The 25,801-nt window shown below is 39.3% G+C and overlaps 1 protein-coding gene across 3 annotated transcripts in view; it reads right to left on the minus strand.

Moving 5' to 3' along the window:
* Nucleotides 1–25,801, minus strand: part of NFIB (nuclear factor I B) — a 686,817-nt gene that overhangs the window by 660,220 nt on the left and 796 nt on the right. The gene's annotated exons all lie outside the window — the stretch shown is intronic.

Genomic DNA, 25,801 nt, shown 5'->3' on the forward strand with positions numbered 1-25,801 from the left:
CCCTGCTCAATAACGTCACCCATTGGGTGGCATATTCACTGTAGTTCATTACCCCACATCTGTGTCCTACTTATTCCGTGAAGAAACAAAGCTTTTGGAGTAACAGAATAACTCGCAAACACTGATATCAACCAAGGAATGGTAATAAGAGTTGCTATATATGCCATCAGCAAATCTCAATTGTATAAAAACATGATTAAACCCTATTTTAATTCTAGTGCACAAATGATGATTAGAGCCCAAAATTGCTGTCCCATGACTGACAATAGTCATTGATTCTCTGATCTGTATGGATCGATTAACTCGTGTTGTCAATGCATGCATTCAAACCCTCCGGTTTGAGTGACGCCAGATCCAATAGGATTCTTTATTGATAAGTTGCAATCTATTTGGGGTCTTTTCGGATATTTGTTCGATGATGGTAAGTTTCAGGCACGTAGGATCTTTATTATGCTCTAGAAGCTAATGTCTGGATAAACTATGGCACAAATTGCCTTTCCTATTATTGTGTTATTGTGTCTACATCCGTTCATCCGATTGTGTATTTCTTGAGTTGTGCAACCCACATATTGGAGTTTGCAACTACACTCCAATAAATAAAGTCTGAGTTACGACTGAGAATTTATTTCTATGTAGGACCATTGTGCAACACAAACAGTTCTTAGAGTTGTATCGATAAGACCCTGTGTTCCTGCAAGGAAAGGTGGATCTCATGAGCGGGAACCGTGTGGTTCAGATGACCGCTATCTGCTGGGGGTTATATAATTTATTAAGTTCATGTTCCTCCGAAAAATGATATTCGGTCAGGCAGTGATATTTTCTGACAGTGTTAGATCACTCGTGAGTAACATCCAATATTTGGACAAAACGTCCGGTGAAATTTTATGTGATTGATTATAAGTTGTTCTAAGACTGTATGTATTTTATTTTTCTATCCAATTCTGTGTTCTTACTTCTGGAGGTTCTATGTGGATCTCCAATTCTTCCCAAACAGTCCCTTTGTTCTAATCTAGATGCCCGTTTAAAGGCATCTTTTTATTATTTCAGCTGGATACCGCTTTGTTCTAAATCTATATGGAATAGTGGTAGCCCATTTCGGATGATGAACACTACTAAATTCAAGAAAGCTATGTACATTGACAGCTTTGAAAAAAGTGGAAGTATGGATGGTATCCTCTTCCCCGTATTCAGATCCAAAAATTGAATGTTGGATGGGGAAAATTTGTGTGAAAATTGGAGGTCCCAGGAATTCTGCTTAAGCTCCAGCACAAACTGATCTGCCTCCTCCAGGGTCCCATCCATACAATGAATAAGTCATCTATAAACCTTTTGTAATAGTGGATATTGGGATCACACTCGGTCAGCAAGTCTTGAAAAAGATCGGACTGCACTTGGATGACATCTGAGTGCAATCCAATTTCCACGGACTGACACAATTCAGACATTTTTGATCAACGTGTTATTTGCATAATTGACCCTGGCTTTATCTGGATATAAGGGCACCTCAGATGTTCCTTTGTGTGAATAGTTCAATAGTGTATTCAGACATATTGAGTACTATCCATAGAATAAGTGGTGCATGTCTAGTCTAGGAGCACTTTTAAAAATAGAACAGCTGCCAAGTCTATGGGACTGATGGAGATGGTCCAGTAAAGCACCCAGTTAGTCCTATAGACTTTGATTAAAGTGACAGTGACATAGCCGACTGCTATTCCATTCAAAGAATGACCCCCATTCTCATCATTGGAAGGGGTCTCCTCAAATGACTATCACCAGTCCTGTAGATAGGTGACAAGTGACAATTCTGGGATAATCTCTTTAACCCTTTCCTGATAGGGGTGAGTTTTAATTATTGTGCTATTTTTTTTCTTTCCTTTCTTTCAAGAGTCTTAGCTTTTTTATTTTTCTGTAAATATAGCCATATGAGGGCTAGTTTATTTGTGGGATGATTTGTGGTTTACATAGCACTGAAAACTGTGCAAAAAATTCCAAGTGCGGTGAAATGGTGAAAAAATGCTACATTGTTTTTTGGATTTTAATTTTACAACATTAATCGTGGTCAAAATAATCTACTAACATGATTTTTCAAGTCGATACAATAATGAAGATGCAAAACTGTATAATTTTCTATTTTAGTTGTTAAAAAAATTGACATTGTAAAAAAATGTTTTTATTTAAGGTGCCTCTTTCTTAGACCGTTACTTTTCATTTTTCCATTGATGGGGCGATTTGTGGGCTTCTTTTTTGCATGGTAAGCTGACATTTTTGGCGTTAATATGATGCTTTGACTAGTTTTTACTTACTTTACTTTGTATTTTTGTGAGAAAAGCGGCATCTGAAAACCAGCAATCCTGGCATTTCAATTCATGTACGTGTAACTTTATATTATATGTTTTAACATTGTTACAGACGTGGTGATTAGTTATGAGTGAATATACTCGTTACTCGCGATTTCCCGAGCATGCTCGGGGGTCCTCCGAGTATTTTTTAGTGCTCGGAGATTTAGGTTTTTTGCCGCAGCTGAATGATTTACATCTGTTAGCCAGGATAAGTACATGTGGGGGTTCCCTAGCAACCAGGCAACCCCCACATGTACTTATGCTGGCTAACAGATGTAAATCATTCAGCTGAGGTGAGGAAAACTCGGAGCATAATGTAGGGCTCGGTGTGAGAAAGCTGGGTCTCCTTCAGAGGTCATGGGTCTTCCAGCAGGACAATGACCCAAAACACACTTCAAAAAGCACTAGAAAATGGTTTGAGAGAAAGCACTGGAGACTTATAAGGTGGCCAGCAATGAGTCCAGACCTGAATCCCATAGAACACCTGTGGAGAGATCTAAAAATGGCAGTTTGGAGAAGGCACCCTTCAAATATCAGGGACCTGGAGCAGTTTGCCAAAGAAGAATGGTCTAAAATTTCAGCAGAGCATTGTAAGAAACTCATTGATGGTTATCGGAAGCGGTTGGTCCCAGTTATTTTGGCTAAAGGTTGTGCAACCAAGTATTAGGCTGAGGGTGCCAATACTTTTGTCTGGCACATTTTTGGAGTTTTTTGTGAAATGATCAATGTTTTGCTTTTTGCTTCATTCTCTTTTGTGTTTTTTCATTTAAGACAAATTAAATGAAGATAATACCAAAGAATTTGTGATTGCAATCATTTTCAGGAAGAAACTGAGTATTATATAACAGAATTGCAGGGGTGTCAATACTTTTGGCCATGACTGTATAAACACAAACTATAGGGACTCCAAAAGTAGATCTTTAAATAATATAGCCAAGAATTATGTTTTATCAGATGAACTGAAAGGGAAAAAATACATTTTTTTTTACATGAACTTGAATTTTAAGACATTAAATATATCTATTTATCCATTAACAGCTATGTTTATGAGCTACATTGATTAGAAAATCTATTGAACACTTGTAACTCCAATGAAAATAGTAATATGATATGGTCTAAACTAATCCTGATAAAGTTGTGCATCACAAGCAAAATAAGCACTTATTAATTAACTAGATGGTGGCCCGATTCTAACGCATCGGGTATTCTAGAATATGTATGTAGTATATTTATGAAGTTTTCAGAATAATGCAATTTATACACAGGATTCGGCCGGCCGCGACCAATTAGCGAAGAGTGGTTCACATTCCGCGCCAATTCCTGGGCGGACTGCACCTGTCGCTGATTGTTCGAGGCTGGGTGTGACCAATCAGTGAAGCCAGGGCCGGCTCCAGGTTTTTGAGGGCCCCGGGCGAAAGAAGTCTCAGTGGGCCCCTCTCTTTAACACACACCACAATTCATGATGCACAGATACAGTAGAGAAATATAGCACAGCCAAGTAGCGTATAACACAGCCCACGTAGTAAATAACACAGCCACGTAGTATATAGCACAGCCACGTAGTATATAGCACCGCCACGTAGTATATAGCACAGCCACGTAATATGTAGCACAGCCACGTAGTATATTGCCCAGCCATGTAGTATATTGCCCAGCCACGTAGTATATTGCACAGACACATAGTATATTACCCAGCCACGTACTATATTGCCCAGCCACAAAGTATATTGCCCAGCCATGTAGTATATAGCACAGACACATAGTATATTGCCCAGCCACGTAGTATATAGCACAGACACGTAGTATATAGCACAGACACGTAGTATATTGCCCAGCCACGTAGTATATTGCCCAGCCACGTAGTATATAGCACAGACACGTAGTATATTGCTCAGCCATGTAGTATATAGCACAGACACGTAGTATATTGCCCAGCCACGTAGTATATTGCACAGCCATGTAATATATTGCACAGCCACGTACTATATAGCACAGACACGTAGTATATAGCACAGCCACGTAGTATTTAGCACCGCCACGTAGTATATAGCACAGCCACGTAATATGTAGCACAGCCACGTAATATGTAGCACAGCCACGTAGTATATTGCCCAGCCACGTAGTATATTGCCCAGCCACGTAGTATATTGCACAGACACGTAGTATATTACACAGCCACGTTCTATATTGCCCAGCCACAAAGTATATTGCCCAGCCATGTATTATATAGCACAGAAACATAGTATATTGCCCAGCCACTTAATATATAGCACAGACACGTAGTATATAGCACAGACACGTAGAATACTGCCCAGCCACATAGTATATTGCCCAGCCATGTAGTATATAGCACAGACACGTAGTATATTGCTCAGCCATGTAGTATATAACACAGACACGTAGTATATTGCCCAGCCACATAGTATATTGCACAGCCACGTAATATATTGCAAAGCCTCGTACTATATAGCACAGACACGTAGTATATAGCACAGACACGTAGTATATAGCACAGACAAGTAGTATATTGCCCAGCCACGTACTATATTGCACAGCCATGTAGTATATTGCCCAGCCAGGTAATATATTGCACAGCCATGAAGTATATAGCACAGCCACGTAGTATATAGCACAGAGACTTAGTATATAACACTGCCCATGCAGTATATAACCCAGGCCACGTAGCATAGAGCACAGCGATGTAGTATATTGCCCAGCCATGTAATATATACCACAGCCATGTAGTATATAGCAATGTGGGCACCATATCCCTGTTAAAAAAGAATTAAAATAAAAAATTGTTATATACTCACCCTCCGTTGGACCCCCGAGGCGTTTACTAATGCTCCTCGCGATGCTCCATTCCCAAGAGTGCATTGCGGTCTCGCGAGATGATGATGTAGCGGTCTCACGAGACCGCTACATCATCATCTTGCGAGACCGCAATGCATGGACCGGTCACCGGAGCGTCGAGAGGAGCGGGAAAGGCCTCGGCTGGATCCGGGGGCCCATGGAAGGTGAGTATATAATGATTTTTTATTTTTTTATTATTTTTATCATTAGATATTTTTACTATTGATGCCGCATAGGCAGCATCAATAGTAAAAAGTTGGTCCCACAGGGTTAATAGCAGCGTTACGTGCGTTACACCATGGCATAATGCGGTCCATTAACGCTGCCATTAACCCTGTGTGAGCACTGACTGGAGGGGAGTATGGAGCGGACACTGAAGGCAGGAGAGTAGGGAGTGGCCATATCGCCGCCGGACTTTGCCCGTCGCTGATTGGTCGTGGCCGTTTTGCCACGACCAATCAGCGACTTGGGATTGCCGTTACAGACAGAAAGACAAACAGAAAGAAAGAAAGATAGACAGACAGACAGAAAGACGGAAGTGACCCTTAGATAATTACATAGTAGAAGGTTTCTAGTAGTGTAAAGAAGGGCACTCTGGTAATGCCTGAGCTACTTTAATATGTATGAGATATATTAAATGAATGATCTTTAATTAATTAGTTATGTCGAGGTTTTAGGGCTTTCATTTAAATCTTTGTTTTAAGTAACATTTTGACCTCAGTAATGAACTGATTATTTTCTGCCTGAATTATTACTCAGTCTTCTGTATGTTAACCTGCTCTAACATATGTTAATCTCCACACAGCAATCACACTGGGAAAGCTCATTATTGAGGTTAAAATATAGGCCACAGTTCGTAAAAGAAAAGCCTGATACCACTAACCAGACGTTCTGATTACGAGATCCATGTAACAAGTTAATTAGAAATTCATTGGTGTGATGCAGACAAATGTGATGCTTAACTGGGTGCCACATGGCGAGTCCTACTTAAACAATGAACAGCCTGTTTTATTTTTACTTGCTAAAAAGATGACCCTATATTGATTTTTTCTTTTATTAAAGCTGGCTAAAACAAGATAAGGTCGATAAATGTGGTACCTGATTTCACTAGATTTATTGAGCCATTAAATCCTATAGAATGTTAGCGTAGGAATCTGAAGGCTTACATAAGATATATTTTCATTCTAAATTTTCAAATTTAGGATGAAAAAGTTAAAACATCCTCTGCATGTGATATAGCAGTTGCATGGAGAATATCTACAGTGCCTTGCAAAAGTGCTCGGCCCCCTGGAACTTTTCAACCTTTTCCCACATATCATGCTTCAAACATAAAGATACTAAATGTAAATTTTTGGTGAAGAATCAACAACAAGTGGAACACAATTGTGAAGTTGAACGAAATTTATTGATTATTTTAAATTTTTGTAGAAATTCAAAAACTGAAAAGTGAGGCGTGCAATATTATTCGGCCCCTTTACTTTTAGTGCAGCAAACTCACTCCAGAAGTTCATTGTGGATCTCTGAATGATCCAATGTTGTCCTAAATGCCTAATGATGATAAATATAATCCACCTGTGTGTAATACAGTCTCCTTATAAATTCAACTGCTCTGTTGCACAGGTGGATTATATTTATCATCATTAGGCATTTAGGACAACATTGCAATAGTGCAATATTGCAACAGTGCAATAGTCTCAGGGTTCTGTTTGAAGCACAGAGAGCATCATGAAGACCAAGGAACACAACAGGCAGGTCCCTGATACTGTTGTGGAGAAGTTTAAAGCCGGATTTGGATACAAAATGATTTCCAAAACTTTAAACATCTCAAGGAGCACTGTGCAAATGATCATATTGAAATGGAAGAAGTATCATACCACTTTTAATCTACCAAGACCCGGCCGTCCCTCTAAACTTTCATCTCAAACAAGGAGAAGACTGATCAGAGATGCAGCCAAGAGGCCCATGATCACTCAGGATGTACTGCAGAGATCTACAGCTGAGGTGGGACAGTCTGCCCATAGGACAACAATCAGTCATGCACTGCACAAATCTAGCCTTTATGGAAGAGTTGCAAGAAGAAAGCCATTTCTCAGAGATATCCATAAAAAGTGTTATTTAAAGTTTGCAACAAGCCACCTGGGAGACACACCAAACACGTGGAAGAAGGTGCTGTGGTCAGATGAAACCAAAATCAAACTTTTTGGCAATAATGCCAAACCATATGTTTGGTGAAAAGGCAACACAGCTCATCACCCTGAACCCACCATCCCCACTGTAAAACATGGTGGTGGCAGCATCATGGTTTGGGCCTGCTTTTCTTCAGCAGGGACAGGGAAGATGGTTAAAATTGATGGGAAGATGGATGGAGTCAAATACAGGACCATTCTTGAAGAAACCTGTTGGAGTCTGCAAAAGACCTGAGACGGGGACAAAGATTTGTCTTCCAACAAGACAATGATCCCAAACATAAAGCAAAATCTACAATGGAATGGTTCACAAATAAACGTATCCAGGTGTTAGAATGGCCAAGTCAAAGTCCAGACCTCAATCCAAGCGAGAATCTGTGGAAAGAGCTGAAAACTGCTGTTCACAAACGATCTCCATCAAACCTCACTGAACTCGAGGAGTTTGCCAATGAAGAATGGGCAAGAATTTCAGTCTCTTGATGTACAAAACTGATAGAGACATACCCCAAGTGACTTGCAGCTGTAATCGCAGCAAAAGATGGTGCAACAAAGTATTAAGTTAAAGGGGCCGAATAATATTGCACGCCCCACTTTTCAGTTATTGAAATTCAACAAAATTTAAAATAATCAATAAATTTCATGTAACTTCACAATTGTGTTCCGCTTGTTGTTGATTCTTCACCAAAAATTTACAATTGGTATCTTTATGTTTGAAGCATGATATGTGGGAAAAGGTTGAAAAGTTCCAGGGGGCGAATACTTTTGCAAGGCACTGTACATGTATTTTACTTTTCTTAGGTTGCCTTTGGTACTGGCTTTGAGACAACAATGAGGCTTCGTGCTCAACAATTTCCCACATGTGCATTTAATATGTCCATAGATTTTTACTGGAACATACAATAGCAGCAGTGTAATTACAGAGGGGTCAGAGTGCTGTAGCAACACCCAGAACTAAAGCCCAGGGGAACCAAAAGTCCCTTTTCGGTCATACTAGAAGACCAATACTAACAAAGACCTGTAATAGTGGAGTAGGGTGTTGGAGATTTTGTGTTGAGACCTATGAGCTTTAGGTTAAACCACTGATCAATACTATTTTTTTTTAAATGTGTTGAATAGCATGATCGACTAAGTTTTTCAATATAACTATAGACAAGAAGTTAGAATAAAAATATATACCATGCAGTCAGTCTCAAACACAACTATATAGGCTTATATTTCCAAAGATCTGCACCATACAATTGGCGGCACTGTTCAAACCTATGCCAAATGTAAAGCCCCTAGGCAATGTGAACCTAGCTTTGTCTAATTTATTACTATTGGGAGCCACCTTTTTTTTATCATGGAATTGCGGTATAATACATAATCCTTAATACAATATTATTATTACAATAGCCCTTTCTACAACTCAAAATACACAATTCTGAGACAGCAAATTATTGGCCACAATTGAAGCCCATGTCCTGTAAAAAGGTCATAGAGATGTTGAGATACCTGTTGATGCATGACAGCAGTTTCTGGAAGCTCTCACATTAAGCTATTCTACATGCCACCTCTTAAGTTGATAGCTGGAAATAAAAACAGCACTGTCTGTAGAACCGATCAATTGCATGGATTCCGGAAAAGACAAGATTATGGAACACATAAGCCTTCACACTGCATAATTCTGAAAAGTTCTTCAGTAGATTAGTATTAAGTCTCCCGTAAACATTGCACTAATTTCAGTCAAATTTTCAATTTAGACAGGTTTGACTCTAAAGTGTATGGGGTGCTGACCAACTGATCATCAGGGGAGATGTCGATAGGGCATGTCTGATTTCACACTGCCTATCACTTTGTTTTCCCAGAGCAATACCACTGGCAGAGATATTGGGCTTTTTTCATAGAGAATGCAGGAGCACTCACACGGATGAGCGCTCTTGTATATGGGAGAGACGGCTGAGATGTCTGTCAGTGATAGGATGAAGCATGATTCAGGAGACATTATTTTTATGTACAGTAAATCTACTTCTTTAGTCCACTCCTGACATCAACATACATGTTTGCCTCTAAGAAAGGTATATGTTTAATGCTATATCAGGTAAGAAACTGATCTCATATACATCAGCTATATGTTGATGTTAACTTTAAACAAAAGTCTAGAAGATTCCGGATAATGCAACAACATTTAAAGGGAATCTGTCACCCCCGGGACGTATATGACCTAGTAATGTGGGCATACAGGTGATAGAAATGTTACACTAGTTCTACCTGTATTTCTGATATTAGTGGTCTTGTTGTGGAGAAATGTGATATTCTGTCTTTATGCTAATGATTTCTTCCAGGCTCTGGGGTGTGCGGTGTCTGGAAGAGTTCCCTGCCTCCTGTCTTCATTGTAATACTTACCTTCTCCCATCAGCATCAGTTATGGCCCCGGAATCCTGCGCCTGTGCCCACTTTCCTCCACAATTCAAAATCTCATCCCATGTATGTCAGTTATGGCCCTAGAATCCTGTGCCCTGCACTCCCTCAGAAATACATACCTCATCCTTCCCTCCGTGGGCACTGCATTCAGGGATCTTCTGCGCAGGCAAGTCACTGTGACCTCCAGTATGTGCGTCAATAATATGCTTCCCCACTTCCTCCCTGCATAGTCATCGCTAGAAGCCATGCATACATAGTGTCACTGGAGCGGAAGTCGCTGGCACCTGCACAGAAGATCACTGAATGCACTGCCCACAGAAGGGAAGAAGAGGTACAAATTGTGGAGGGAGTGAGGGGCGCAGGCGCAGCATTCTGGGGCTGTAACTGATGCTGATGGGAGGAGGTAAGTATTACAATGAGGAGAGGAGGCAGAGATTTCTACTAGGCACCGCACGCCCCAGAGCCTGGAAGAAATCATTAACATAAAAACAGATTATAACATTTCTCAGCATCATGACCGTTAATATGAGGCATACAGGTAGGACTTGTGTAACATTTCTATTACTTGTATGCCCATATTAATAGGTCATATGTGTCCTGGGGGGTGACAGATTCCCTTTAATAGTGTACAAGTAAGAGCTGTCCTGTTTTATACTATGGTTTGCCTTCAATACCAAAAGTCCTACAAAAATCTGGAAGACAGAGAAAATATACATATGTTCATAAGGATTCAGCCATTTTAGCTAACAATTGGCAGATCAGTTCAAAGATGGATCATTGCTTCAGCGGTATTAGTGAGATAGCTGCATGTCCACCATAAAGCTAAACAAATACGGGCAAGAGTCCAAAAATTCCCACCATCAGGTTGATTGTCACTAAAGAGGCATCTGTTAAATAGCATTTGAAAAATTATAATATATTAATTGATATGTGTCATCAGATGGACATCTGGGTCCTGTCTGATGCTGAAAGCATTCTGTAATACTGTACATAAGCCTTCCTTGAAATTATATATTTAGGCACTACTGAATTTAGACATTAATAAAATGGCACCTGCTCATATGAAAAAGAGGCAGATACAAGATTAGTGTATAGTTTTCCCTTGCATTCCAGTAGGGTACGTCATAGCATGTGTGACAGCCAGAACGGTCTCCGAGGCTTCTCACAGATGATGAGGTCAATTAAGGACTCACAGTTCAGTTACACGAATGTAAGCATTCACATTCACAGCCATTGTGCCAGTGCACAGTAAAACCCTACAGGAAATTGTCAGTAATAATTTCATATGAGGATCCCAGACTCCTGATAAACATTTAGTCTGGCCACATTTATATGGTATAATATGTGCTAATATATATTATTATACCATAATGATACCATAATGAAGATGCCAAAATGTTGACTCAGTCTAATAATACTATACAGAAACAATGCCAATATTAAATTGTTCATCTACATCTTCTGAAATGAATTATTCCCTAATATACTTGTAAAAGACATGAATTCAAGTGGCTGAGCAGTAACACATAACATGAAATCTTGATTTTCTCCAAACTTCAGGAAGAACCATGATTTTAATGTAAATTTTCTTACCTTTTACTAAGCAAGCTAAAAGAACACCAAAACAAATTATTTTATCTCAAGGATTTGCCTACACAATGAACACACTTGTCATGGCAATAATCAGACTCTTTGTGGCGCTATCAAGTGACAGCTACAGTCCACAAGATGAATTGGATCAAGCTCAGAAATGGGAAAATCAGCATAATTAGAGGGGTTGTCCAGGCTTGAGACAAAAGTCTGCAGTCACTATAACCTGATGAGCAATAGGGTAACAATGTTTTAAACTTTTAAATTTCAGCCTCCGTATCTCACCATCCATTATTATTTACAAACACGAGACAACCATCATTTTATAGACAATCTTCTTGGATATCTCATACATAAGTTTGAATTGCAACTATTTAGCATATGATTTGTTATGTAGATTCTTGTCATGTCAATGCATTGTTACTGTTTTGCTCCTGAGCATGGAAAAATCTTTTTCTTCATGTGTACTAAAAATTACAACTTGTTCCCACATTCCCTAATAGCACAGCATTTTATTAGGTTGATTCCCAAGTGAAAGTTCATTGATTTGAATCGAGGAGCAGCCATGAAGAAGATTTTCCAAGAAAAAAGAAACAGCATCATACAACTCATTGGTAGCTGAAAATTGCCAAACTTCATCATATTAGTGCCATGACAGTTGAAAGAATATGAAATGAGGTCCGTCCATCCATTCAAAAGCCAAGAGGTGGACGTCCAGGCAAAATATTGTAGTCAACATGTCGGCTCATCCCAAGGTCTATCAGTTCTGGAGTGACAAACCCGGCAGTGGAGGTGGTTTGTATGCTTCCTAATAGTGAGATCACAGACTTCCATGAAAGCACTATGCAATGCACATTACACAAGTCTGGAATGGTGGCCCGAAAAAGGGTGAAGAAGCCTCAACTTAACTATCATCATGGAAAGATGGATGGAGTCAAATACAGGACCATTCTTGAAGAAACCTGTTGGAGTCTGCAAAAGACCTGAGACTGAGACGGAGATTTGTCTTCCAACAAGACAATGATCCCAAACATAAAGAAAAATCTACAATGGAATGGTTCACAAATAAACGTATCCAGGTGTTAGAGTGGCCAAGTCAAAGTCCAGACCTCAATCCAAGCGAGAATCTGTGGAAAGAGCTGAAAACTGCTGTTCACAAACGATCTCCATCAAACCTCACTGAGCTCGAGTTGTTTGCCAAGGAAGAATGGGCAAGAATTTCAGTCTCTCGATGTACAAAACTGATAGAGATTGCAAAAATAGTAAGAAAAGTGGCTAGTAGAAGATTAGAAACAGGTGATTTGTAGCAATGACAAAAAAGTCAATAGACTAGGCTCTGATGGGTGCAAATGGGTCTGGGAGAAAAAAGGGAAAAAGGGGCTAACAGATTGAGAAATTAAAGCAACTATCAAGTTCGGTGAAGGAAGCCTGATGATATGGGTTTTTTTACAGCCAAAGGCGTTGGATACTTGACCAGGATCGATGCTGGTCTCAATGCTGAGCTATATGTGAGTATCCTATGTGACGCCCAGGAGACCGGGATACCCAGCACCGGACCAATGGAGTCTGTCTCTTGAGGGGGATGTCACGGGTGGCTTGACTCAGTGCTGTGGCCTCAGGCAATGCACAGTGTAAGGGGTATCATGAGGGGACAGGCACTTACTTGATCAGCAGCAGGTTCTCCCAGCGGTGACGATCCCGATCCTGGATAGATGGCTATTGTCCGAATGAAAGACTGAGGCACTGAAACGTTTAACCAGTTTACTTTAACATAAAAGGATTTACAACCAGTCCTGTCACCGGAGTCTGTATGGGAACTCTGAGTTACTTTGACCCTGCCGGGGTCTTCGCCTCTTATTGTGCGCAATTTCTGTGTGGCCCTGCTGCTGTATGTGAACTGGCTGCCGGCCCAATCTGTCCCCTCCGGGTCCTGGTTCGACGGGCAACCCGAGTCCTTTTATCGGTTTACCCCCTCTGGGAGTACCGCTGAACTCTGTGTCTGTTGCTGCGTCCGGCCCTAGTGAAGCTGATATCACCTCACGTTTTTCCGGTTGCTGTATTATATATAATGAATACAGCCACGGATCCGGTATCCGTCTTTGCGCCTGTTCTGGGTAGTGATTAATGCTACCTGGTTCTCACAATGTCCTTTTTCTCTATCCCTCTTCTCCTCAGGCCGGTGATTTAGGCCTGGTAACAGTCACAGGGCTGTTAGAGATTCAACTGTATGACCTCTCACTTTCAGCTCCTTAGCCCAACTGCCATTTCTTCTCTCAGACCAGAATGGATCAAGGGGAGTCTCTGGAGCTCCCCCTTCTGGCCAGAGGTGGTAGTGCAGTCTTGCTATTTTAGTATTTGTACTTACTGTCAGTAACTATTTTTGTGGCAAATACCCCTAGGGGTGCCACACCTACATGGTGTTACTTCATACACTTGAGTACTATGGGTAGGAAAAGAGTGACATAGAGTTCCAGCAGGACAACGACCCAAAGCATACGTCGAGATTGGCGAAGAAATGGTTGAATGACAATGAAGTAGAGGTCCGGGATTTGTCTTCATAGTCCCCAGACCTCAACCCAACTGAACACGTGAGTAGAGTTAAAGAAAAAGCTGTATACTAACTCAAGTGAGTCGACCAGTATGCACCAACTTTGGGAACGTATAGAAGAGACCTGTTTCAGTTTTCGGTTGAGACATGCTTTCATCTGATAGAGATTGTTTAAGGCCAAAGGTGGATTTACAAAATATTAACAAAATAATAAAAAATAAGATTGATATTTTTAGGCGCAAAACAGTAACAATGCAGTGACATGAAAAGAATCTACAAAACTAATCATATGCTAAATAGTTGCAAGTCAAATTTATGTATAAGATACCTAAGATGAACGTTTATAAAATGATGGCAGTCTCTCATTCGAAGCAGTAATGGATGGTGAGATATGGAGCCTGAAAGTCAAAGGTTCAAAACATTTTGCTTGTCAGTGTATGTCAATGCGTGCACTATCATAATTCCCTAGCCAGCATGACCGCTTGTACGTGATTATGTGATTTGCATACTTGTGGATACAGCCCTACTAGATGTGTCCAGAATCCCTCAATTCACTAATATTGAAAGAAGCTAGATGTGTCTAATCAGTACCTGAAAGTATGCAAATCACATGTATGTGATCATGTGACCAATCCCTAGCACAGACAATACCAGGGAATTGTGACAGTGGGGGCACCATTATTTGGTAAACTGCAATGACATATAGTGACTGCAGACTTTTGTCCTAAGCTAGGACACCCTATTTAGGCTTTATTTACATAAATCCAGAAAAAAATGGCAGATGTCTGTCCTCTTTTTAATTCCTAACTGAAGCAAGTAAGCATATGCCCTTACAAGTGTACTCCTTCGTTACAATGTGAGCTCCCTTATTACCGTATTATTGGTCTATCCAAAGGAGGTAGTACACATACTGTTTAAAAAAGGATTCTGAACTGAGCCGTGACTGTTGTGCTCATACAGAAGGACAGATCAGAACATGCACTGGAATCTGGGGAAAATGTCTCATTGCTGATTCTTGGGCCTCTCTGACGATCATTGAGTGGTGTCCATAGCTAGCTCTGCATCTTGCTCCCTGCATCCATCACCTATCGCTGCCATTCTCATGCTGCCTATCAGGGACTGATATCACTTTTATGATTCTATTTAATATCAGAATTGTGATTTATTCAAATTGCGAATTATTGAATGAATTTGATTTATCAGTCCTTAACCCCTTACCGGCATCGGACGTACTATACCGTCCGATGCCGGCTCCCCTGCTTTGATGCAGGGCTCCGCGGTGAGCCCGCACCAAAGCCGGGACATGTCAGCTGTTTTGAACAGCTGACATGTGCCCGTAATAGGCGCGGGCAGAATCGCGATCTGCCCGCACCTATTAACTAGTTAAATGCCGCTGTCAAACGCAGACAGCGGCATTTAACTACCGCTTCCGGCCGGGCGGCCGGAAATGACGTCATCGCCGACCCCCGTCACATGATCGGGGGTCGGCGATGCTTGTGAATGGTAACCATAGAGGTCCTTGAGACCTCTATGGTTACTGATTGCCCGTCGCTGTGAGCGCCACCCTGTGGTCGGCGCTCACAGCACACGTGCAATTCTGCTACATAGCAGCGATCAGCAGATCGCTGCTATGTAGCAGAGCCGATCGGGTTGTGCCTGCTTCTAGCCTCTCATGGAGGCTATTGAAGCATGGCAAAAGTTTAAAAAAAAGTTTAAAAAAATGTGAAAAAAATAAAAAAAACATAAAAGTTTAAATCACCCCTCTTTCGCCCCAATCAAAATAAATCAATAAAAAAAATATCAAATCTACGCATATTTGGTATCGCCGCGCTCAGAATCGCCCGATCTATCAAATAAAAAAAAGTATTAACCTGATCGCTAAACAGCGTAGCGGGAAAAAAACTCGAAACGCCAGAATTACGTTTTTTTGGTCGCCGCGACATTGCATTAAAATGCAATAACGGGCGATCAAAAGAACGTATCTGCACCGAAATGCTATCATTAAAAACGTCATCTCGGCATGCAAAAAATAAGCCCTCAATCGACCCCAGATGATGAAAAATGGAGACGCTACGAGTATCGGAAAATGGCGCAATTTATTTTTTTTTTTTTTAGCAAAGTTTGGAATTTTTTTTCACCACTTAGATAAAAAATAACCTAGACATGTTTGGTGTCTATGAACTCGTAATGACCTGGAGAATCATAATGGCAGGTCATTTTTAGCATTTAGTGAACCTAGCAAAAAAGCCAAACAAAAAACCAATGTGAGATTGCACTTTTTTTGCAATTTCACCGCACTTGGAATTTTTTTCCCGTTTTCTAGTACACGACATGCTAAAACCAATGATGTCGTTCAAAAGTACAACTCGTCCTGCAAAAAATAAGCCCTCACATGGCCAAATTGACGGAAAAATAAAAAAGTTATGGCTCTGGGAAGGAGGGGAGCGAAAAACGAACACGGAAAAACGAAAAATCCCCCGGTCATGAAGGGGTTAATACAGTATTGATTTTTGGTGATGGTGGAGCTAATAGTAGAAATTCCTGCTTATATGATATGAGAGTTTTGCCAGCACAGTTCTGGACAGCTCCCATGGATGATGATGGAATTTAGTGGGTACCATTATGTTCGGTTTTTGACCTTGGCATTTAAGCTTTGACATATAAGGTTCTTTTGCAGCTAATGATTAATCAAAGAGGGTCAAAGTAGTGAAATTCTCAAATGCGTTGTGGCAGGTCGCTCAAAGACACTTATCAGATGCACCACTCAGGAAGTAGTACTCTACTTGTGCATGGGTTCACAGACAGAGCATTAGAAGAGAATTTATAACATGTGATACAGCATTAAATGTCTAGTGGGGGCCCAGGTCCTGAGACCCTCATTGATTGCTCAGAACACTTTTTACACTCAAGAACCATGGATGCTCTGCTGTTGCACTAGCGAGCACACTGAACAGTGTACGAGCTTAAAAACTTTGTATTCTGCCCATACATCACTGTTTGTGCGCTCTACTGCTTCCTGAGCAGCACACATGTCACAAGTTTTTTGAGCAACCTATGGGGGCTGATGTATGGGCCCCAAAATATGACAGAAAATTTTAAAATATATGGTACAATTTAGAACTAAGAAATAAATAAACTTGCTACACTGAGTAGTTTTTACTTTTTACTCCCTGCAATGGATAGTTGTTTTTTTTTAGTATTGCTTTTTTTGTAGATGGTTAGTATTTAACGTTTAAAGATGGGACTTGCAGTAAAATCAGGCAATTTACTATGCAATAATCAAAATACAAAAATTTCATATGCACATGCAAAAAAATAAAAATCAAGGAAAGATTAACTGAAGGTTTAACGTTCCTTCTGCATGGACAAACCAGCGGCTCGATACAACTGCTACTCGGCAAACCTTAATGATCAGTTGTCATTTAATTTCTTGCAGTGCGAGTCCTGTTTACACAAGACAATACACTGTTTAGAATGATGATCTTTTTAAAGGGATTGTCCACTACTTGGACAACCTCTGCTCATTCCCCATGTTTGGCCCCGTTAAAATAAAAACACGTATAGTCACCCCCCGATGCAGGCGACATTCCAGCGATGTCGACACTCATCTTCCTGGGGCTCATGTGAGGTTGCTAAGTCAAAAGAGCCCTGTGCCAAATCAGCACTGGTGTCACTGTTAGAACGGCGTCAGCAAGGGAGGTGAGTATATGTGTTTTTAATTTAATGGGGCCAAACATGAGGAATGAGAAGGAGTTATTGAAGTAATGGACAACCACTTTCAGCTGCTCAAAAGCTCATTTCACCAGATCGAGCATTGTGCTAGTTTATCCGGTGATTGTCAGCTGTTTACACTGAAAGATTATTGTGAAATGAGTGTTTTTACGAAAGCTAATTTTGACCTTAATGACCAAGCCAAGTTTTTTTTTAATCTGACCAGCATCACCTTATGCAGTAATAACTATGGAACGCTTCAACGGATCCCAGTAATTAGGAGATTTTTTTGTAAGATATTAAAATTAGTGATGAGCGAGTATACTCATTTCTCGAGTTTCTCAGAGTGGGCTCAGGTGGTATTTCAGCGTGCTCGGAGATTTAGTTTGTCAACACAGCTGCACAATTTGTGGCTGCTAGACAGCTTGAATACATGCGAGAATTGCCTGTTTGCTAGTGGTAAATTTTGGTCCAAAATTTGACAAAAAAAATTTAAAATTTAGCAATTTTCAAACTTTACATTTTTATGCCCTTACATCAGATAGTTATATCACACACAATAGTTAACAAATACCATTTCCCACATGTCTACTTTACATCTGCATTATTTTTGAAACATAATTTTTTTGTTTTGATGTTAGAGTTCAAACTTGATCAGCAATTTCTAATTTTTCCAACAAAATTTACAAAACCATTTTTTAGGGACCTCTTCACATTTGAAGTGACTTTGTTTGCCTATATGGCAGAAAATACCCAAAAGTGACACCATTCTATAAACTGCACCCCCTCAGAGTCCTCAAAACCACATGCAAGGTGTGTATTAACCCTTAAAGTGCTTCACAGGAATTGATAGAACGTGGAAGAGAAAAATGAAAATTTTACTTTTTTTACCAAATTTTTATTTTAGCCCCAAAGTTTTTACATTCACAAGGGTACCAGGAGAAGATGAACCCCAAAATTTGTTGTGAAATTTCTCCTGAGTATGCCAATACCGCTTATGTGGGAGAAAACTACTGTTTGGGTGCATGTGAACATAATGACCGTAGAGTTATTAAACTATACTCAGTCACGAAGTGTTTAATACTAACAAACCTTTATTCACATATAAACAATACAAAACATTAAAACAGTGCCTCAAAATCAGATCACACTTTCATATCAAGGTAAACAACAGGAGCAACAGGTATCAGTGGAACCTGGGGCCCCCAGGAGGAAGCAGATGCGAAACGTGCGTCGGGGTAGTCAAGGTATAGTGTGCCACGAGGCAGGGGAGCAGCGGGTTCACTCAGGTAATATGTAACGAGCAGATTGCTCACAAATCTTTATGTGATGTTTGTAAATGTGACAGAGAGGCTAACCTCATGGTGGATATAAAAGATTTGTAGTCTTTGTCTGGGTGACAATTTTTGATGGCGGGATTTCTCGCCCCAGGTTCCACTGATGTAGTATGTGACTACGGGATATGGAAATGTGCAATATTAGTATGTGGTCCTATTTTCACTGTTTAGGACTTATGATTCTGTCTGCACTGTCACTTTGAAATTCTGAGCATTCAATGTGGGAAATTTATAGGGGCATGATGAGCTGGTGTACCCCTTTACGAAAAGCAGTTACGGTTATATATTCAGTAGCAATTTTGTAAACGTCACTATAGATTCGTGGTATTGACCATAAGGGAATTCCCTTCTTGGTGATTATATAATCTTTACTATGAGTATGATTTCTAATTGATTAGGTGTGATATACCTGTTGCTCCTGTTGCTTACCTTGATATGAAAGTGTGATCTGATTTTGAGGCACTGTTTTAATATTTTGTATTGTTTATATGTGAATAAAGGTTTGTTAGTATTAAACACTTTGTGACTGAGTATAGTTTAATAACTCTACGGTCATTATGTTCATATCAATTTTGGAGTGTGGCCCATCCATTATTTGAGGAAATGGGTTGGTATGTTATGTTTATTATTGTTTGGGTGCATGGCAGGGCTCATAAGGAAAGGAGAACCTTTTGAATGCAAACATAGCTGGAATCGAGAACAGATGCCATGTCTCGTTTGGAGAGACACTGATTTGCCTAAACAGTGGAAAGACCCCACATGTGACCCCTTTTTGGAAACTATACCCCTAAAGGAATTTATCTAGATGTGTGGTGAGCACCTTTGACCCCCAGGAGCTTCACAGAAACTTATAACTTAGAGCTGTGAAAATATAACATCACATTTCCCAACAAAAATGTTCTTTTACCCCAAATTTTGCATTTTCACAAGGGTAACAGGAGAAAATGGACAACTAAATTTGTTGTGCAATTTTTCCAGAGTACTCCAATACCCTATATGTGGGGGAAACTACTGTTTGAGTGCAGGACCAAGCTCAGAAGGGAAGGAGCACCATTTGTCTTTTTGAATGAAAAATTTGTTGGAATCATTAGCGGACACCATGTCACGTTTGGAGAGTCCTGATGTGAATAAATAATGGAGACCTCTCACAAGTTTATAATGTTGAACTGTGAAAATGAAAAAATAATTTTTTTCCTCAAAAAAGTTGGTTTTGCCCCAAATTTTTAATTTTCACAAGGATAACGGAGCAAAATGTATCATACAATTTGTTGTTCAATTTCTCCTAAGTCCATTAACACCCTATATGTGGTCGAAAAAAACACTTTTGAGACACAGTGCAAAGCTCAGAAGGGAAGAAATGCCATATTGGAGTTCACATTTTGCTGTAATGGTTTGAGGATGCCATGTCACATTCGTAGAGCCCCTGAGATGTCAGAATAGTAGAAAGCCCCCCAAAATGATGTCATTTTGCAAACTACACTTCTCAATGAATTCATCTAATTGCCTAACAGAAATATATACCATTGGGTGATAAAGAAAGAATAATTACATGTTTACCGCTAAAATGTTGTTTTAACCACACATTTTTAATTTTTATAAGAACTAATAGGAAAAAATGGACCTCTAAGTTTGTTGTGCAGTTCCTCCTGAGTACGCCAATACCCCATATGTAATTGCAAACTACTTTTGAGGCACAGTGCAAAACTAAGAAAGGAAGGAGTTCATTTATTATAGTGCAGATTTTACTGTTATGGTTTGCCCTATTGAAAAAGTAGACTTTGAAGGGCCTATATTGGAAACTCCCCAAAAGTGATGCCACCTTAAAAACCGCTCCCTCAAGTATTTTAAAACTGTTGTCAGGACATTTTTTAACCCTTCAGTTGCTACACAGGAATTAATGCAAAGTAGAAAGAAAAACATTACATTTAAATTTCTCACTTTTTAAAAAGGTAACACCAAACAGTGGATTACACAGTTTGTTACCCTCATTCTTATGTGTGGTGATACCCCACACATAGTCAAAAAGTTCTGTATGGACAAATGGCAGGAGCAAAAGGAGAAATATTTGAATTTTGGAACACAAATTGGCTAAAATAGATTGCGGACAACATGTCATGTCATTTGCAGGGTCTCTAAGGTGCCCAAACAACAGAAACCCACCACAACTGACCCCATTTTGGAAATTAAGTCCCTCAAGAATTTTTTACAATCCTCAAATGTTTTTCTTGGCCGTTCAACAGCCAGGAAACATATGAAGCAGAGATTCAAGCATGTCACTTGAGCACCCACGATACTCGTCATCATTATTTATTTATAACCTTTGAAAAAACCCTAACCCAAACCCCAACCCTAGCCCAACTCTAAGCTCAAACCCAAGCCCAACCATAAGCCCAACCCTAACCCTATAAGCCAAACCATAACCCTAAAAGCCCAAACCTAGCTGTAAGCTCAACCTCAACCCTAACCCCAATACTAAGCACGCCCCCACCTTAAGCCCAAATGCAACCCTAATCCCAACCTCACCCCTGAGCTCAGTGTCAACCCTAGGCTCAAACCCAACCCTAACCCTAGGCCCAACCTTACCTCTAAGCCCAACCCAAACCCTAACAGCAAGGAATGAAATTATAAAATAAAGAAAAATTAATATGACTAAAGGGATGATACAATGAGGGATGAAATACTAATTATTGGTTTTTGATCACTATGATAGGGTCTATCACAGTGAACAAAAGAAAAAATAGGAAAAAAAGAGTCGTTGCCGGGTATCAGCAGATCTCGATGAGCACACTGTGCATGCGCCTGCCAATTTTTTTTCATGAAGAGGAGGCGGAGGGTCGGGGGACTGAGCAGGAGAGCCCGAGGGTTGGCGGATGTACTGGGGGGGTCTTGGGGACTTCATTTTTATCTCTTCTGATATATATATCATGTCAGAAGGGAGAGAAATGATTAAAATAATGTGCATACTTTTTTTTTTATTTATGTGAAACTCATGTGATCAGGGACAGGAAAATCCAGCCCTAATCATGTCCTCAACGTTCTCAGCTATCCCCATTAGCTGTAACCTCAGAGATTTTCGGACTTTGGGGGAGCGCAGTGCCCTTATTTCCTATACCCTTATTATGAGGAAATAAGGCCCGTTAGCAGCAGTCAGTTTAATGCACATCATATGTCTTGAAAAATAGTGGGCCTGGGGATTTCTACTGGAACTAACTTGTGGATCTAAACAAAGTCAGTCCATAATACATTAATGAGTATAAGACCTGTCTCATTACAGACATATACTGTATGTCCAATTGATGAGAGTCTAGTGGCTGTGATCGCTAATAATCACAAAATGTCATCTTCTTTTGGATCCACTTGACTTTACTTCAAAGACACATTATTATCAATGGCTAATTATGCAACATTTGGAGGAAGTCAAGCGGAAAAGGAAAAGAAGACAAAGTAACAGAGCAACAATAACATATAACAGAGCAACTTTTCCTTGTGCTGCCATTTTGTTATAATGATAGGTGGGTGGGCAGCTATCACATTCTTCCGAGAATGGAGAAGCTGATTTTGATTGTTCAGCAACCATGAAAATTCAGGTTTTAATGTCAACAAACAGCAATGTTATACTCACAGGGGTGTGGGAAAATAATTTAGGCAGAGATTAAAAAATAATGTTTGGTCATTAAGAAAAATAAGTCAATGTCTTCTGTGTAAGAATGAGATAGAAGACAGAAGCTGTCCACAAAGTCTAAATTTGCTGGACATCAATGAGTGTGACATGTGGGGCTGAAGAGATATCACGGCTAGTTGTAGTCATATTCAAATTTTAAGTTTGAGAGAGGTTAAATTCTTTAATTTGGAGTGCAGCCCTGGCCCTGGCCGAAGTGTGGTCTGAAATTGACTACACACTATTTATTGCTATATTTCTATAAAAGTATATTACATATTGTAGTCATAAAGATTTTGGCTTGGCAGTAACTATGTGTTTAAACTCAGTCTTATGCCAACAACACATCAGTTTCTTTTGGCTGGAGATTACACTCCCCAATCATTGCAACATAAAAAATAGTGTTATGGTACTTCCTGTGACAGATTTTCAGTTCCATCACATGTGTATATTATGGATAATCTCCTTCTTAATTAAGGGGACCAGTAAAACAGGTCAAAAGTGGCCACTTTTTGCTCATATTTTATTCCCAATGCCCCCATGTATGCTATTTTTTTTTATTAGCGCTAAGTAAAAAGCCAAGATCTCTGGAATTGTATGGAGGATTTGAGAAAACAAATATATAAAAAACGTAATACCCGGGAGAGCATGGGAATAAAAACTGAACCCTTCTTACCTGGAGACATGTCCCATTTAATAAAATCATCCCCGCACGCACCCTCTAACCAGAAAGCCACTTTTCACTGCAATTTTGAGTGGTTGTCTCAAAGAAGATTCACTATATACCGTAAATACAATTATTGTTGGTCCTTTCCTATACAATTTTTCTATATGAATTTCAAACAGCAGCCACAAAAATGACTGAGGTGATACATGCATGGTTTTCTCCTAATTCACAGTACAGAGACTTCTAAGAGTGTATGCACTTTATTGTGACAGGTAACCAGGGAGTGTAGGTGTTTCTACCGGCCAGGTGCCATAATCTTCCTCCCCAGTACATTACAGCACTGCTCTCAGAACACTCATTACCAAAGCCCAGATATAAACCACTTGACTATATGATCAGTACAGAAATATCCTTATTAATAAGACATATAGATGATCCCTATTATAATCTTTTGTAGAACACATTTAAAGAACTCTGCAACTAACGTGTGACTCCAGTAAAATGATACAAAATCATCCGAACACTTCAGATACTTGAAGTCACCTTACAAAAGTCATTTGCTCTTCTATTTGAAACCCCTCTTAATAGTTAAGTATTTGATTATTTGCCTTCATAGCATAACTTGCTACTTTCATAAGATCTGATGGGAAAGTTAGAAAATCAATTGATTCAAATCAAGTAATTCCAACAGCACACAAACATGTTTTATTCTTTTCTCTTATACTCACACAAAAAGGTATTTTAGCAGGAAACGGAAGAATAAGGCTGCCATCACACTAGCAGTATTTGGTCAGTATTTTACATCAGTATTTGTAAGCCAAAACCAGGAGTGGGTGATAAATGCAGACGTGGTGCATATGTTTCTATTATACTTTTCCTCTAATTGTTCCACTCCTGGTTTTGGCTTACAAATGCTGATGTAAAATACTGACCAAATACTGATAGTGTGATGGCAGCCTAAATAGAATGGCTAAGACAATTCCAATAACTTAACATATTTCCATTAATGTATAAATAAAAACAATTAAGGACTAGATTCTCCTTATTAAAATTTCTAATGCCAGCATATTTTTTTCTGCAATGTTCATAATCACTAATGTCTTTGCAAACACTTCTTTCTCTTATGAACTGAGGCTGTTACATTTAATAAATACAAGAAGAGACAAAGATATTGTCCATCCCTATGCTGAGAACAATGAATTCACGTTTGTTTTGGGGCTAGTTACATCTGCAAACAAAGTAAAATAATACAAATTATTGAAATACAAATGTTATTAATATTCAATATTTACCCACTTGATCTAATTGCATTTATTATGGCATTTTGTCACTCATTAACTAGATAGGTTTCTTATTTTTTAAAAGTTGCACAAAAGTCATAAATAATACCATTACACGTTATGTCTTTATATTAATAATGATTATAAAGGAAGTACAGAATCTGTACTTACAGTACATTATAAGTAAAATGTTACATTTTAAGTAAAAGTTTCTGGAACACACGGAAACGGCCATCTTTATTTCACATGGTTGGCATACAGCATGTAAAGAAACAACAAACACAAGACCCACATTGAAATCACACACTAAAGAATAGCATATATATCAGACACAACTAACTTCAATGGGATTTTATGTTACCATAGCACACACCACACATTTTCTCAGATTTTCTCCAATGTACTAATACTAATTAATAGGATCGTTAACTAATATGTAATTTTTTTCCCAGACAAATAATTAAACAGTATAAAGAGGTTATAGTTCGAGCCTATTCACTGTATTCAGATGAAGCTGCTAATCCAAAGTCACTTATCTAAATTACATACCAACATCATTTTAATCCATCAAAGCAATCCATGGAATCAAGACATTTAACGATTAACATGAAAAAGCTGAAGAAAAATAAAACTGAAATCAAGATGCTGTAGAGGAGCTGGGTAATTTCAGGGAACCTTACAGTAACCACCCACCTTAAAAAATTAAATTAGAAAAGAATTTTGTTAAATATCCTTTGCTGAGTTGAGCGAGAAGATATCAACCATAATAAGAAAGCTGCTTTCTGTCCAGACAGTGCAACCCACTGTCCACAGTTTCCTACTCCAGTAAGCCAAGATGAAAGTGCCTATTGTCTGCAAACTGTACTAATTGTAAAAAGATACTCTGCGCAGTAAGCATAATAATTATCTAAGAAAAAAACAAGCAAAGGCAATCAAGTGAGGAATGAAAAGAATAAAAACACTGGCGGACAAAGCAACCCAAGAATGAAATTAATATTCATAATGGAATGTCACTCAGAAGTTCCCTCATTCAAGGCATCATTGTGGTATACAAGAGGCCATTGTCTCCTTCGAAGAAAAATCAGAATCTGAAGAGAAGAGCAAAAATCTCATGTAGCAGTGGAGAGAGGAAAACAGGCTTTTCTTGTGCTAAACACTTGTTACTGGTTCCACTCTTCCAAGCTAAGAAAACTTCTGCCCTGCTTTTCTTTACCGGTAACATTACATTTGGT

Source organism: Ranitomeya imitator, chromosome 1, assembly GCF_032444005.1.
Source record: "Ranitomeya imitator isolate aRanImi1 chromosome 1, aRanImi1.pri, whole genome shotgun sequence".
Classification (NCBI taxonomy): Eukaryota; Metazoa; Chordata; class Amphibia; order Anura; family Dendrobatidae; genus Ranitomeya; species Ranitomeya imitator.